Raw genomic sequence first — 13,475 nt, 5'->3', positions numbered from 1 at the left:
ACTACTAGGGAAAACCTTATACACAGAAACTTACCAGCAGCGCGGTTTAAAAACAGACGCTATTTCTAATTAGCAGTAGCGCTCTTTACAAAACTGCGCTACTAATATCCGTTTAGCAGTAGCGCGCTAGTTGAGAAAAGCGCTACTACTAAAGTTGCCAGGGCGTTGGCTCTAGACTAGGTATAGTAATAACGCGGATGCTAAAACCTGCGCTACTACTAAGCGAATAGCTGTAGCGACTTGATATACCCACGCTACTACTAAGTGTGTCCACCACCGCACGCGGATCGACCCCCACCCCTGCCAAACTCTCTCTCACGAATCCCTGAAAAAAAAGTCTCTCTCTCGTGGCCCCCACCCCCTCGGTCGATCTCCTCCCCCCACCCCTCTCGGTCGATCTCCTCCTCCAGATCTCCTCGCCGCCGCCCACCTCCACTCTCTCCCTTAAATCCGCCGCCGGCGAACCCCGACCTCTCCTTCGCTCCAAAGGCTGCAGATCGAGCCGACAAGCTCCGGTTGGTTGCGGCCATCTCTGTGGGACGCCCTCGTCGTCCATCCATGGAGACCCTTCCTCCCCTCCGGCCAGATTCGTCCTCGACTCGAGCTGCTCAGCCGGCGCCCAGATCTGCGGAGCCATCCTCCTCCACAACCACGCAGTGGCAGCGGCAGCGGCGGAACCATGGACCCGAAACCCTAGCCCACGGAGCAAGCTCGCCATGGATCTGCAGGCAAGAGGAGGCGCATCCATGGGTACAAATCCCTCATCTTCCCTCGTCTCTCCCTCCCTCTCTAACCCCCGTCTGTCTCCATGACCAGGACTAGGACCAAGACAACGCACGCCACCAACAACAACACCAATGTCCGGTCTTCTCCATGGGTATGGAGATCCGTCCAGTTATATCACTTGATTGTATATGTTATATAACATGATACTTTTCTTACTTGGTAGATTACTATTCGTATATGTATATTCAAGGCCATAATGTATTCTCACTTCTGCAATGCTACCAGAGGATACCTGCAAACAAAAGGTACATGGGGATATAGCATATTTAAGTTCAGATATGCCACATAGTAGAAACATTTGTTTTTCAGTTTTTTCTGGCAATTACTGTGGTAAAACATGCAATGTTCTCTTATATTTAGCTAATAATCAATTGTGAATAGGCTAAGTTTGTAATTATCATTAACCACACACTAGTGCAGAACAGGGCAATAGCACCGGTTCGTAAGGCCCTTTAGTGCCGGTTTCGGAACCGGCACTAACATTTCGGCACTAAAGGCCCCCCCCCCCCTTTAGTACCGGTTCAGCACGAACCAGTGCTAAACGGCAACCACGTGGCACGAGCCAGCTCCGGGGTCGGGAGCCCTTTAGTACCGGTTGGTAACACCAACCGGTACTAAAATGTTTGGGGGATTTTTGGTTTTATGATTTCTTTTTCATTTAATTTTGTGTTTTCCATTTTAATTCTTTTTCGTTTGCTGGTATTTTACGGTACTACACATTCTACACGTTATGCATATATATATATATATATAAATAGAATTTCTAGTAGAACCAATCATATATATATATCATCAATGTCTCACAAACCAGCATATTAATTTACACATACACACATCTATAGCTATATACAATTTCTCCTACATATGCATGTTGCCTTCGGAGCCAGTGGCATTAGCCTAATTGGTGCCTTCGGAGCACGATGACAATTGGAAGTGGTTCATGGGGGCGGTAGCGGGTAATAGTATTCTCCCTTCGGATTTATGACCTGGTCGAGCAAAAATCCCGCTATTTCCTCTTGAAGTGCTTCTACGCGCTCCATTTCTAGGAGCTTGTCCCGCACCTCTTTGAACTGTTAAGAAGGAGATCAATATGCATGTGTATTAGTTGTGTGACTAGATATCGATAATGGTGTAAAAATTGTGAATAGTGTTCTGACAAGCGTACCCATTCCTGTCTTTGAGATCTGCTCCTTTCGGACGCCATCATGCGAATGTTCTCGCAAACGCAGTATGCACATAGATTAGTCCCCTGCGCCTGCTTCAGGGCCTTTATTACGAGAATGGAATTTAATTTGATCAGATAATAATTAATCAAGCATGATAATTAAAGAGATGGCAGCTAGCTAGCTAGCTAGTACTACTTAATTACTTTCCTTGGATCGAAACCATTTCAGCTGTAGTTTCCATTCGCCTTCCGTGACGCTGATGAACCTTGCCCATGCCCTACCCCGCCGACAAAGAAAATGAATAAAGGGGTTATTAAATAGTTCATATCATGAAATGACGAACTAAATAGGCCGAGATATATAGTTAATAATGATTGAAATTACCTGTTGACTATCCCATACAAGATGTTGTAGTCACTATTTGCTTTGAGTAGCGAGTCCAGTATTTCAACTGTTCCGGCGTCAACTTTAATGATACACAAGATCCAGTGAAATCTGCATGCACACACGTTTGCATGTCTTAATTAAGCGGGCATATGTAAGCAAAAACATGTAGCTAGCTAGTAGGCAAAAACAGAGAATTTGTAGTACAAGAAAGTGTGACTCACTCGAAGTTGTAAGGAAGTAGTATATCTTCATTGTATTTGAGGCGCTTCAAGAACTCTAGCATGTTGTCCTCTACCTGCTTTTCATAATACTTGCTCATTTTCCATGTGTATTGATTAACGGTGTTTGGGTCAATGAACCCAATGCCATAGCGTCCACCTTTTCTCATTTCATACATCTTCATCCTGCATAATACCACAGAAAAGAATATAGTGAGGATAATTACAGGTAATGATTGATCAAAAGGATCACTACAGCTAGCTTGAGACTTAAATTACAGAAAGAAATCACTTACAGACAATAGCAACTGACGATAGATTTGTCGAGTGCGTCTTGATTGTATAACTGAAACAGTTCAGAATACTCAACGGCCACAGCTTTCTCATGGTAGTAATGATCCTTCTTGACATACACCATGAGGGACTCTCGATCGGATCTCTTGGTAATGTCCATGTACCATTGATGCAATTCATACATTCTCGTTGGGAGCTTCTTGACATCTTCTGGCTTGACCAAAGGTTGGCCCCGGACATATTTCCGTTTTATTTCCTTCTCTGTAATCACAGGCATGTCCTCGATCTCGAGGAGTTGTCCAACAGTGATCTTGAGTTCTTCAGCCTGCATTATATGCTCCTGGGTTATTACCACATCGCCCACCTCGGGAACGTAAACTGTTTGGCCACAATAATATTAGGCGCGCGTACTGTCACGTGTTGTCGGCACAACAAGCGGGGGGGTCGATTGTGCCGCCTGTTCTCCCAGCTGGGCAACGGTTTTCCCGCATTTTTCGACAGCTGCTTGTTGTTTGCTCGAGCTCGAGCTCGCCTCCTTCTGTAGACGTTGTCGATGTAACTTCCTGATGTGGCGCTCATAGTCTGTGTCAACAGGCTTAGGAGCTGGTGGTTGAGCCATACGAATGAAGTGGTCAACTACTTCCACAGGCACTTTCTCCCTTGGCGGCGGTGGCGGTTTCGGTCCAAAATGGGCGTCGACTTCTGCCCGCACTATGGCATTGGTTTGCTCCTCGGTCCTGTCGTATGCCCTCACAGGAAGAGGAGTAGTGAGGTTTGGACCATATTTATATCGCTTGCCTCCGCCTGTACTTCCTGTACTATGACCTCGACTGGTACCGCTACGCACCATAGCTGCGGGGTGTCTCTTCTACGATTGCTAAGGCGGCGGAGACGGCTGACGGGGCTGAGTTGGACGAGGAGGAGTGGCCTGAAGCTGTGCCGGACTTGGAGGAGTGGCCTGAGGTTGTGCCGGACTTGGAGGAGGAGTGGACGTCTGACGCTGTGTCGGACTTGGAGGAGGAGTGGCTTGACACTTTGCCGGACTTGGAGGAGGAGGAGTGGCCTCACGCGTTGGTGGACTTGGAGGAGCGGGAGTCTACTGACTCGGTGGCGGACTTCGACGAGGAGTCGGGTGACGCGGTGTCGGTGGCCTTTGAAAAATGATGCAATCCTTTCTCCATAGGATGATACGATGTTTGGCATCTCCGAGTGTGTGCTCCTCATCACCTCCAGGAATGTCAAGCTCTAGCCCCGAATATTGGTCCACCACCTCATCAACCAAGACACGAGCATAGCCCGCTGGAATCGGGTTGCAATGGAAGGTTGCCTCGGGGGAATTTGAAAAAGCAACGGCGTCCGCCACCTTCATGGATATGTTCTTCATTTTGAAGTGTAGCTCGCAGTTAGTGTTCTCCGTGATGTCATCCACGGGGTATCTATCCAGCACTACTGCGTCGCCCAAGGCGGAACCCACGCTGCTTCTCGGCATGGATGGGGCGGTGGTATCCAATGCTGGATCATCCGCTAGCTGCTGCAGCTACTGAGACCCCCTTTGCTGGTTAAGTGAGTCGATCTGCTCCTGCTGCCGCTGGAATTTAGCTGCCAATTCCTCTTGACTTGCTTCTAGGCCTTGAAGGCATTCATAGTCGAGCTTCCTTTGCTCCTCCTCCATCTTCCTCTTCTTCTCCTCCGCAATCTTCTTTCTCGCACGGGTTCTGTAGTCGGTGTTCCAGTCCGAAAACCCCTCATACCACGGAATAGCGCCCTTGCCTCGTGTTCTTCCCGGGTGTTCAGGATTTCCCAGGGCACGCGTAAGCTCGTCGTTCTCTCTGTTGGGCTGGAACACCCCCGATCGAGCCTTTTCTATTGCAACAAGTAGCGCATCGTCGGCTCCGTTCAGACATGCCTTCGTCGAAGCATTGCCTGTCTTCGGGTCCAACTCCCCCCCATGTGCATAGAACCAAGTCCTGCACCTGGGGGGCCAGCTCTTACTAACCGGAGTGACACCTGCATCCTCCATCTCTTTCTCAGACTTATCCCACTTAGGCATTGCCACCGCGTAGCCACCTGGCCCCAGCTTATGGAACTTATCCTTTTTTTCGGCATTCTTCTTGTTTATTCTCGACCGTTCCTTAGCTAATTTTGAATCCTTGAATTTCACGAAATTGTCCCAATGAGCACTTTGATTCTCTAGTATCCCCTCGAATACTGGAGTCTTCCTTCCTCCCTTGACGTACTTCTCCCACGTCATTCTCTTGTGGTTCTTGAATGCAACCGCCATCTTCCTAAAAGCAGCGTCCTTGACTTTCCACACGTCTGCTTCTGTGAAATTATCTGGTAAGGTGAAATGTTCCATGAGAGTATCCCAAAGCAGATTTTTTTGCTTCTCGTCCACAAAAGTAACATCTGGACGTGGATTTGCTGGCTTTCTCCATTCTTGAAGGGAGATCGGGAGTTGGTCCTTCACAATAACTCCGCACTGACGAACGAACTTGTCCGCAATCTTCTTAGGCGCTAATGGTTCGCCATTAGGTCTGATTGCCTTGATATTGTACTTTACGCCCTCCTTCAACTTTTTGTTCGGGCCTCGTTTCGTCCTTTTGCCTGAAGATTTGCTCGATCTGGATGGCTGAAAGAAGAAAGATCGATTCGTTAATATATCTTCAACTCATTTAAAACATGCGATGATTTCCAGATTCCTGCTAAATATAAATATATATACCTCGCCGGTGTTTGTTGTTTCAGGATCAACATGTTCTTCGTCGTAGTTCATGACTTCATCTTCTCGGTCGTCGCGATCGAATATCATATCACCCTCTCCGGTGTTGTTTAGAAATTCGGAGCCGTCAAAATCTTCTTCATTCTGATCATCATCTGGCCCGCGTATGATATCGAGCATGGTCTGTTCTCTCTCTCTATCGGTATTGTCCGCCAGAGCTTTTATTTAATTATGCCAAAAGAAATATAAAACAATTTAGTATAATCTCGAATAATAGATATAATCTCGAATACATCGTCTCGAATAATAGATATAATCTCGAATACATCATCTCGAATAATAGATATAATATTGAATACATCACTAGCTAGCTAGCTAGCAAGCTAATAAAGATCGAATAGTACAGAGTAATCTAGGCCACTCGCGGTTCCTGAGGTGCGGGCGGTGGACACCCAAAGAGAAGGAACCATCACTGGATCATAGCTCGGGTGATCTCCCCAAAGAACCTGCCAGGTATTGGAGAACCTGATGTCCATAGCAGCCATGTAGCGATGGACGTGCTCGTCCTACTCCCTGACATGGCGACGTACCACCTCCGGCGGGGCCGGCTCCCTCCGCACCGAAAGTGGCCCACGTGAATGCCACCAAGGGAGATGAGGGTCGACGACGGGACCCGGGGCCGGGTTCCTCACCAAGCGTCGCACCCCTGAAGGTAGCACCTCCCAGTGCCAGCCCGGCGGAGCCCAGTCCCGGACATGGGTCCTCTGAAGCAGGACGTCGTCGCGGACGTGTTGACGGCGAGGATGCGGGCCGGGCATCGTCGACAACAAAATACTATATGCCGCAAAAGTAAAGTAACATTTTTTAAATGATGGATTGTGATGATTTCATATATGCAAATTCTAAATTTTATAACTAAAAATATAAGAAACTAAAAAAACATCGATCATCGTCTAACAATTTGAAATTAATCTAATTCATCTAGCTAGCTAAAACTAACATTTCCAAAATTTCTAACATTTCTATATAACTAACATTTCTATAACATTTGACATTATATATATTATAACTAACATTTCTACATACTATTTGACATTAATCTAATCTAATTAATTAATTCATCTAAAACTTTGTATGAAAAACAGAAAAAACTAAAAGCTAAAAACAGAAAAATTGTGTGTGTGTGCGCGTCTAGTGTGTGTGTAGTGTGTGTGTGTGTGTGTGTGTGTGTGTGCATGTAGTGTGTGTGTGCGCGCGCGCGCGTGTGTGCGCTACGGTCGGCGCCGGCGCCGGTGTGCGCTACGATCGATTGGTGTGAGGAGAGGGGCCGGGGGAGGGGCTCACAGCGCGCGCGGGCAAGGTCGAGGCGACGGCGACGGCGAGGGCGAGGTCGATCCAAAGGCGACGGCGACGGCGAAGCGAGGGGATCGGCGACCGGGACGGCGACGGGGGTGCCGTGGAGTCGACGGGGACGACGCGACGAGGACGGGGGCGTCGCGGAGTCGACGGGGACGGCGCGACGGGGGCGGCGACGGCGCGGGACGGGGCGGCGGCAGAGAGAAGTGGGAGACGAGAAACTGAAAATTTTCGAAGTGTTTCTTATATAGGGGACACCTTTCGTACCGGTTGGAGCCACCAACCGGTACTAAAGGCCTGTTTTGGCCAGGCCAAGCGGGGGGGGGGGGGGGCACCCCCCTTTATTACCGGTTCCTGGCTCCAACCGGTACTAAAGGCCCCCCCTTTAGTACCGGTTGGTGCCATGACCAGGTACTAAAGGGGGTGCGCTGCCAGGCGAGGGGCGCAGAAGTTTAGTCCCACCTCGCTAGCCGAAGGGCGCTCACACCTGCTTATAAGCCCCGCCGCCGCTGCTGTCTCGAGCTCCTCTCTAAAGCAGGCCTTCTGGGCCTACCTCTGCTACTCTGCCCTGTGAGGCCTATTGGGCTTGCGGGCCTGCATCCTGGCCCAACAACAGGTTGGGTTTCTAGTCGTATGCCGGCCGCTGTGGCCCGGTAGGTGGGCTTTTTTCATTTAGTTTTTTCTTTTCTGCTTTATTTATTTTGTTTTATTTTGTTTTTATTTTTTTAGTTGTTTTTTGCTGTATTTAGAGTTCCTTTGTGAATATTTTTGATAGTTTTTAGAAACTTTCAGTTAGTGCCGGTAGTTTTTAAATTTGAATAGTTTAAATTTTGAATTATTTGAAATTTGTGTGAATCACTAGTTTGTGAATAACTTAACTTTAAAAATACATTTTCCAGTGATTCTTTTTTATTATGTTTAATATTAGTGTGTTTTATCATTATATTCAATTTGGTAATGCTTAAGTTATTTAAAAATGAAATGCCTTTGTAACGGATGAGTTCTCGTCCGAAACCCTGATACTTCGAAATAGATTGTCCATTTTCTACACGAAGTGTATCCAGTTTTTGCGGTAACCCTCTCTACTTTTTTGCACATGCCATGTGGGTGAAATTATGATACCATGCCAACTTTCATCCTTTTCTGAGTTCATTTGAAATGCTTTTCAATTTCAGGGTCATTTAGCTGAAAAAAATCAATAAATGCATGAAAGAATTTGCTTGCACATAAAATTTCTTCGCGTTTCAAATGCCAAAACACATAACTAGCTACCCTAACTATAACAGAGATTCCCTCCTGGGTGTGAGACGCAGAAGAAAGTGATGATAGCTAAGCCGATCACATCCCAGATCTTTGGGTGTGAAACTTTTTCTTCGCGTGTGTCCCTTTGCGTCGTAGCCATGGAAAATCTTCATCATTTAACGGGACGCTCGGGTCAATATTCACTGTGAATGGAGCAATTTCATCAAACTTTTCATAATCTTCTGACTTGTCTGTCTTGCCATCCACTCCCATGATGTTTCTCTTCCCAGAAAGAACTATGTGCCGCTTTGACTCATCGTACGATGCATTCGCTTCCTTATCTTTTCTTTTTCTTGGCTTGGTAGACATGCCCTTCACATAGAAAACCTGTGCCACATCATTGGCTAGGACGAATGGTTCGTCTGCATACGCAAGATTGTTGAGATCCACTGTTGTCATTCCGTACTGCGGGTCTTCCGTTACCCCGCCTCGTGTCATATTGACCCATTTGCACCGAAACAAAGGGACCTTCAAACCACGTCGATAGTCAAGTTCCCATATGTCCTGTATATAACCATAATATGTTTCCTTTCCCGTCTTGGTTTCTGCATCAAAGCGGACACCACTGTTTTGGTTGGTGCTCTTCTTATCTTGGGCGATCGTGTAAAATGTATTACCATTTATCTCGTACCCTTTGAAAGTCATTATATTCGAAGATGGTAATTGGGACAACAAGTACAGGTCATTTTCAATAGAGGTGTCATGCATGGTACGTGCTTGCAACCAGCTGGCGAAACTCCTGGTTTGTTCACGTGTAATCCAGTCATCAGACCGCTCCGGGTGTTTGAAGCGTAGCAAATTCTTGTGTTCATCCATATACGGAGCCACCAAGGCGGAATTCTGTAGAACTGTGTAGTGTGCTTCAGTGAGAGAATGTCCGTCCATACATATTATTTGTTCCCCTCCTAGCGTGCCTTTTCCATCGAGTCTGCCCTTATGCCGCGATTCAGGAACACCAATCGGCTTAAGGTCAGGAATAAAGTCAATACAAAACTCAATGACCTCCTCATTTTGACGGCCCTTGGAGATGCTTCCTTCTGGCCTAGCACGGTTATGAACATATTTCTTTAAGATTCCCATGAACCTCTCAAAGGGGAACATATTGTGTAGAAATACAGGACCCAAAACGTTAATCTCTTCGCATAGGTGAACTAGGACGTGCGTCATGATGTTGAAGAAGGATGGTGGGAACACCAACTCGAAACTGACAAGACATTGCACCAAATCATTCTGTAAACTTGGTATGATTTTTGGATCGATTACCTTCTGAGAGATTGCATTGAGAAATGCACATAGCTTCACAATGGCTAATCGAACGTTTTCCGGTAGAAGCCCCCTCAATGCAACCGGAAGCAGTTGTGTCATAATCACGTGGCAGTCATGAGACTTTAGGTTCTGGAACTTTTTCTCTGCCATGTTTATTATTCCCTTTATATTCGACGAGAAGCCAGACGGTACCTTAATACTGAGCAGGCATTCAAAGAAGATTTCCTTCTCTTCTTTGGTAAGAGTGTAGCTTGCATGACCCTGATGTATGCCGTCTTTTCCGTGCATACGTTGCTGGTCCTCCCGTGCCTCAGGTGTATCTTTTGTCTTCCCATACACGCCCAAGAAGCCAAGCAGGGTCACACAAAGATTCTTCGTCACGTGCATCACGTCGATTGCGGAGCGGACCTCAGGTCTTTCCAATAGGGCAGGTCCCAAAATATAGATTTCTTCTTCCACATGGGTGCGCGTCCGTCAGTGTCATTCGGAACAGGTTGTCCACCTAGGACCCTTTCCAAAGACCACCTTCAAATCCTTGACCATATCATGTACATCAGCACCAGTACGGTGGCGAGGCTTCGTCCGGTGATCCGCCTCACCTTTGAAATGCTTGCCTTTCTTTCTTACGGGATGCCTGCTCGGAAGAAATCGACGATGTCCCAGGTACACATTCTTCTTACAATTAGCCAAATATATACTGTCGGTATCGTCCAAACAGTGCGTGCATGCGCGGTATCCCTTGTTTGTCTGTCCTGAAAGGTTACTGAGAGCAGGCCAATCATTGATGGTCACGAACAACAACGCCTTTAGGTCAAATTCTTCCCCCATGTGCTCATCCCACGCACGTACACCTGTTCCATTCCACAGTTGTAAGAGTTCTTCAACTAATGGCCTTAGGTACACATCAATGTCGTTGCCGGGTTGCTTAGGGCCTTGGATGAGCACTGGCATCATAATGAACTTCCGCTTCATGCACAACCAAGGAGGAAGGTTATACAAACATAGAGTCACAGGCCAGGTGCTATGGTTGCTGCTCTGCTCCCCAAAAGGATTAATGCCATCTGCGCTTAGACCAAACCATACGCTCCTTGCGTCATCTGCAAACTCCTTCCCGTACTTTCTCTTCGATTTTTCTCCACTGCGACCCGTCAGCGGGTACTCTCAACTTTCCGTCTTTCTTACGGTCTTCTCTGTGCCATCGCATCGCCTTGGCATGCTCTTTGTTTTGGAACAAACGTTTCAACCGTGGTATTATAGGAGCATACCACATCACCTTGGCAGGAATCTTCTTCCTGGGGCGCTCGCCCTCGACATCACCAGGGTCATCGTGGCTGATCTTATAGCGCAATGCACCACGCATACCGGGCAAGCGTTCAAATCCTCGTACTCACCGCGGTAGAGGATGCAATCATTAGGGCATGCATGTATCTTCTGCACCTCTAACCCTAGAGGGCAGACAACCTTCTTTGCTTCGTACGTACTCTCGGGCAATTCGTTGTCCTTTGGAAGCATATCCTTTATCATTACCAGCAACTTTCCAAATCCCTTGTCAGATACACCATTCTCTGCCTTCCATTGCAGCAATTCCAGTGTGGTGCCCAGCTTTTTCTTGTCACCTACGCAATTCGGGTACAACAATTTTTTGTGATCCTCTAACATGCGCTGCAACTTCTTCTTCTCCAAATCACTTGCGCAGTTTCTCTTTGCATCGGCAATGGCCCGACCTAGATCATCAACGGGCTCATCTGATGCCTCTTCTTCAGCTTCTTCCCGCATTGCCGGCTCAGCTTCTTCCCGCATTACCGGCTCAGCTTCTTCCCCCATTGTTGTATCATCGTATTCAGGGAACCCATGGCCAGGATAGCTGTCGTCGTCCTCTTCTTCTTCATTGTCTTCCATCATAACCCCTCTTTCTCCGTGCTTGGTCCAAACATTATAATGGGGCATGAAACCGGTCTTAAACAGGTGGACGTGAATGGTTCTTGACGTAGAGTAATTGTGACCATTCTTACAGCGAGCACATGGACAAGGCATAAAACCATCGCCCGCTTGTTTGCCTCAGCCGCAAGCAGAAAAGTATGCACGCCCTCAACGAACTGGGGAGAGCATCGGTCATCGTACATCCATTCCGGCTCATCTTCATTACACAACACCGAATAGACCAAATTAATACAAGTTCATACATAAAGTTCATACAACACTTAAATGCAACAAACAAATAACTCTCTAGCTAAAGCATTTAAATGCAACAACAAATACGATCAAGATCGCAACTAAGGTAACAATGGATCCAACAGCATAATGATACCAAGCCTCACTATCGATGGCATATTTTCTAATCTTTCTAATCTTCAAGCGCATTTTCTCCATCTTGATCTTGTGATCATCGACGACATCGGCAACATGCAACTCCAATTCCATCTTCTCCCCCTCAATTCTTTTCAATTTTTCTTTCAAGTACTCCGTTTTCTCTTTCAACTAAATTTAACCTCTCGGCAATAGGGTCGGTTGGAATTTCAGGTTCAGATACCTCCTAGAAAAAATTTCTATGTCAACTTGATGGGCATAATTTGTCATAAACACGAAATGCAACTAGTTTTAAAAGAGAATATACATACCACATCCGAATCATAACAAGGACTAGGGCCGACGGGGACGGATATCAAAACCATGGCACTATATGTATAACAAACAACGTACGGGTAAGATAATTATACGAGTAACTATATATCCAAATCACACACATCAATTTTTATATAAAATTTCATGAACAAGAGGCTCACCACAAGGTGGTGCCGGCGACGGGACGGTGCGGGCGACCGACGGTGGCTACGATGGAGATTTAGAAGGCACTAAGTAAACCACACCTACATATGCAAACTAAGTGTTATTTTTGACCTCAAATTGCATATAAATCAAATATTAGCACATATATATATCCTCCCAAATTACTAAACTCACAAATTAATCACTATATAAACCAATGCAAGAGCTAATCTAGCAATGAGAGATGAAAGGACAAAGTTGCTAACCTTTGTGATCATTTGAATGGATGAGGGCCTTCAAATCTTGACAAATTTTGGGCAAATTTTGTGATGAACTCGAGAGGAAGAAGGGAAGAACAGAGGAGAGGGCCGGAGAGGGGAAAGGGGGAAGAACAGAGTGCTGGTGGACGAAGGGTTTATATAGGACGACCTTTAGTACCGGTTCGTGGCACGAACCGGTACTAAAGGTGCTGGAGGGGCCCCACTCTGACAACATCCTGCCACCACTCTCATTAGTACCGGTTCGTGGCACGAACCGGTGCTAAAGGTTCGCCACGAACCGGTACTAATGAAAGCGGCCCGGCTAGCCATTGGAACCGGCACTAATGTGCTTCACGATTGACCCTTTTTCTACTAGTGACACTAGGATCCATTTCGGTTGATATATGCAACAAGATGAATTTGTGGTGGTTTTGAACAGTTGGGAGGTACTTTTATTCTAGAGGAAAAAAGGGTTTGTGGTTTTTCGTGCAAATTAAGCATCATATTAGGTTGCTACCTACATGTTCTGTTGAGTAATAGAAACAATACATTTATATATATGGATTGGTAGTCCTCAATCAATATTCAATCATGACTTGATTTATCTTGCCTATTTCTTCTACAAGAAACACTATCAGATTAAAAGAGTCCACTGGTTGTCATTTTGTAGACTGTATGACACTGTCTGGCAGCAGCATCCCTCCCCCCACAATGCTTTAGTCTTCTTATTACATGGTTGGCTATTTGAGGGTAAGCTTTTGTGTGCATTGGTAGACTGTATGTATGACACTGTGTCCTTTTTTTATCACTTCAGTCCATTTTGTCTTCAACAAGTACCACTCTCTGTTTAGAGAAGATGCACTCTATGTTTAGTTTTTGGCCAGCCCAATTTGCAAGTTTGTATAGTCACTATGCTCTTCAAACAGTAGATTCATGGACTTTGTTATCTTTGAAA

Source organism: Triticum urartu, chromosome 1 (assembly GCF_003073215.2).
Source record: "Triticum urartu cultivar G1812 chromosome 1, Tu2.1, whole genome shotgun sequence".
In the NCBI taxonomy this organism is placed as follows: domain Eukaryota; kingdom Viridiplantae; phylum Streptophyta; class Magnoliopsida; order Poales; family Poaceae; genus Triticum; species Triticum urartu.
The sequence above is the reverse complement of the archived record's forward strand: the minus strand, read 5'-3'. Positions refer to the sequence as shown.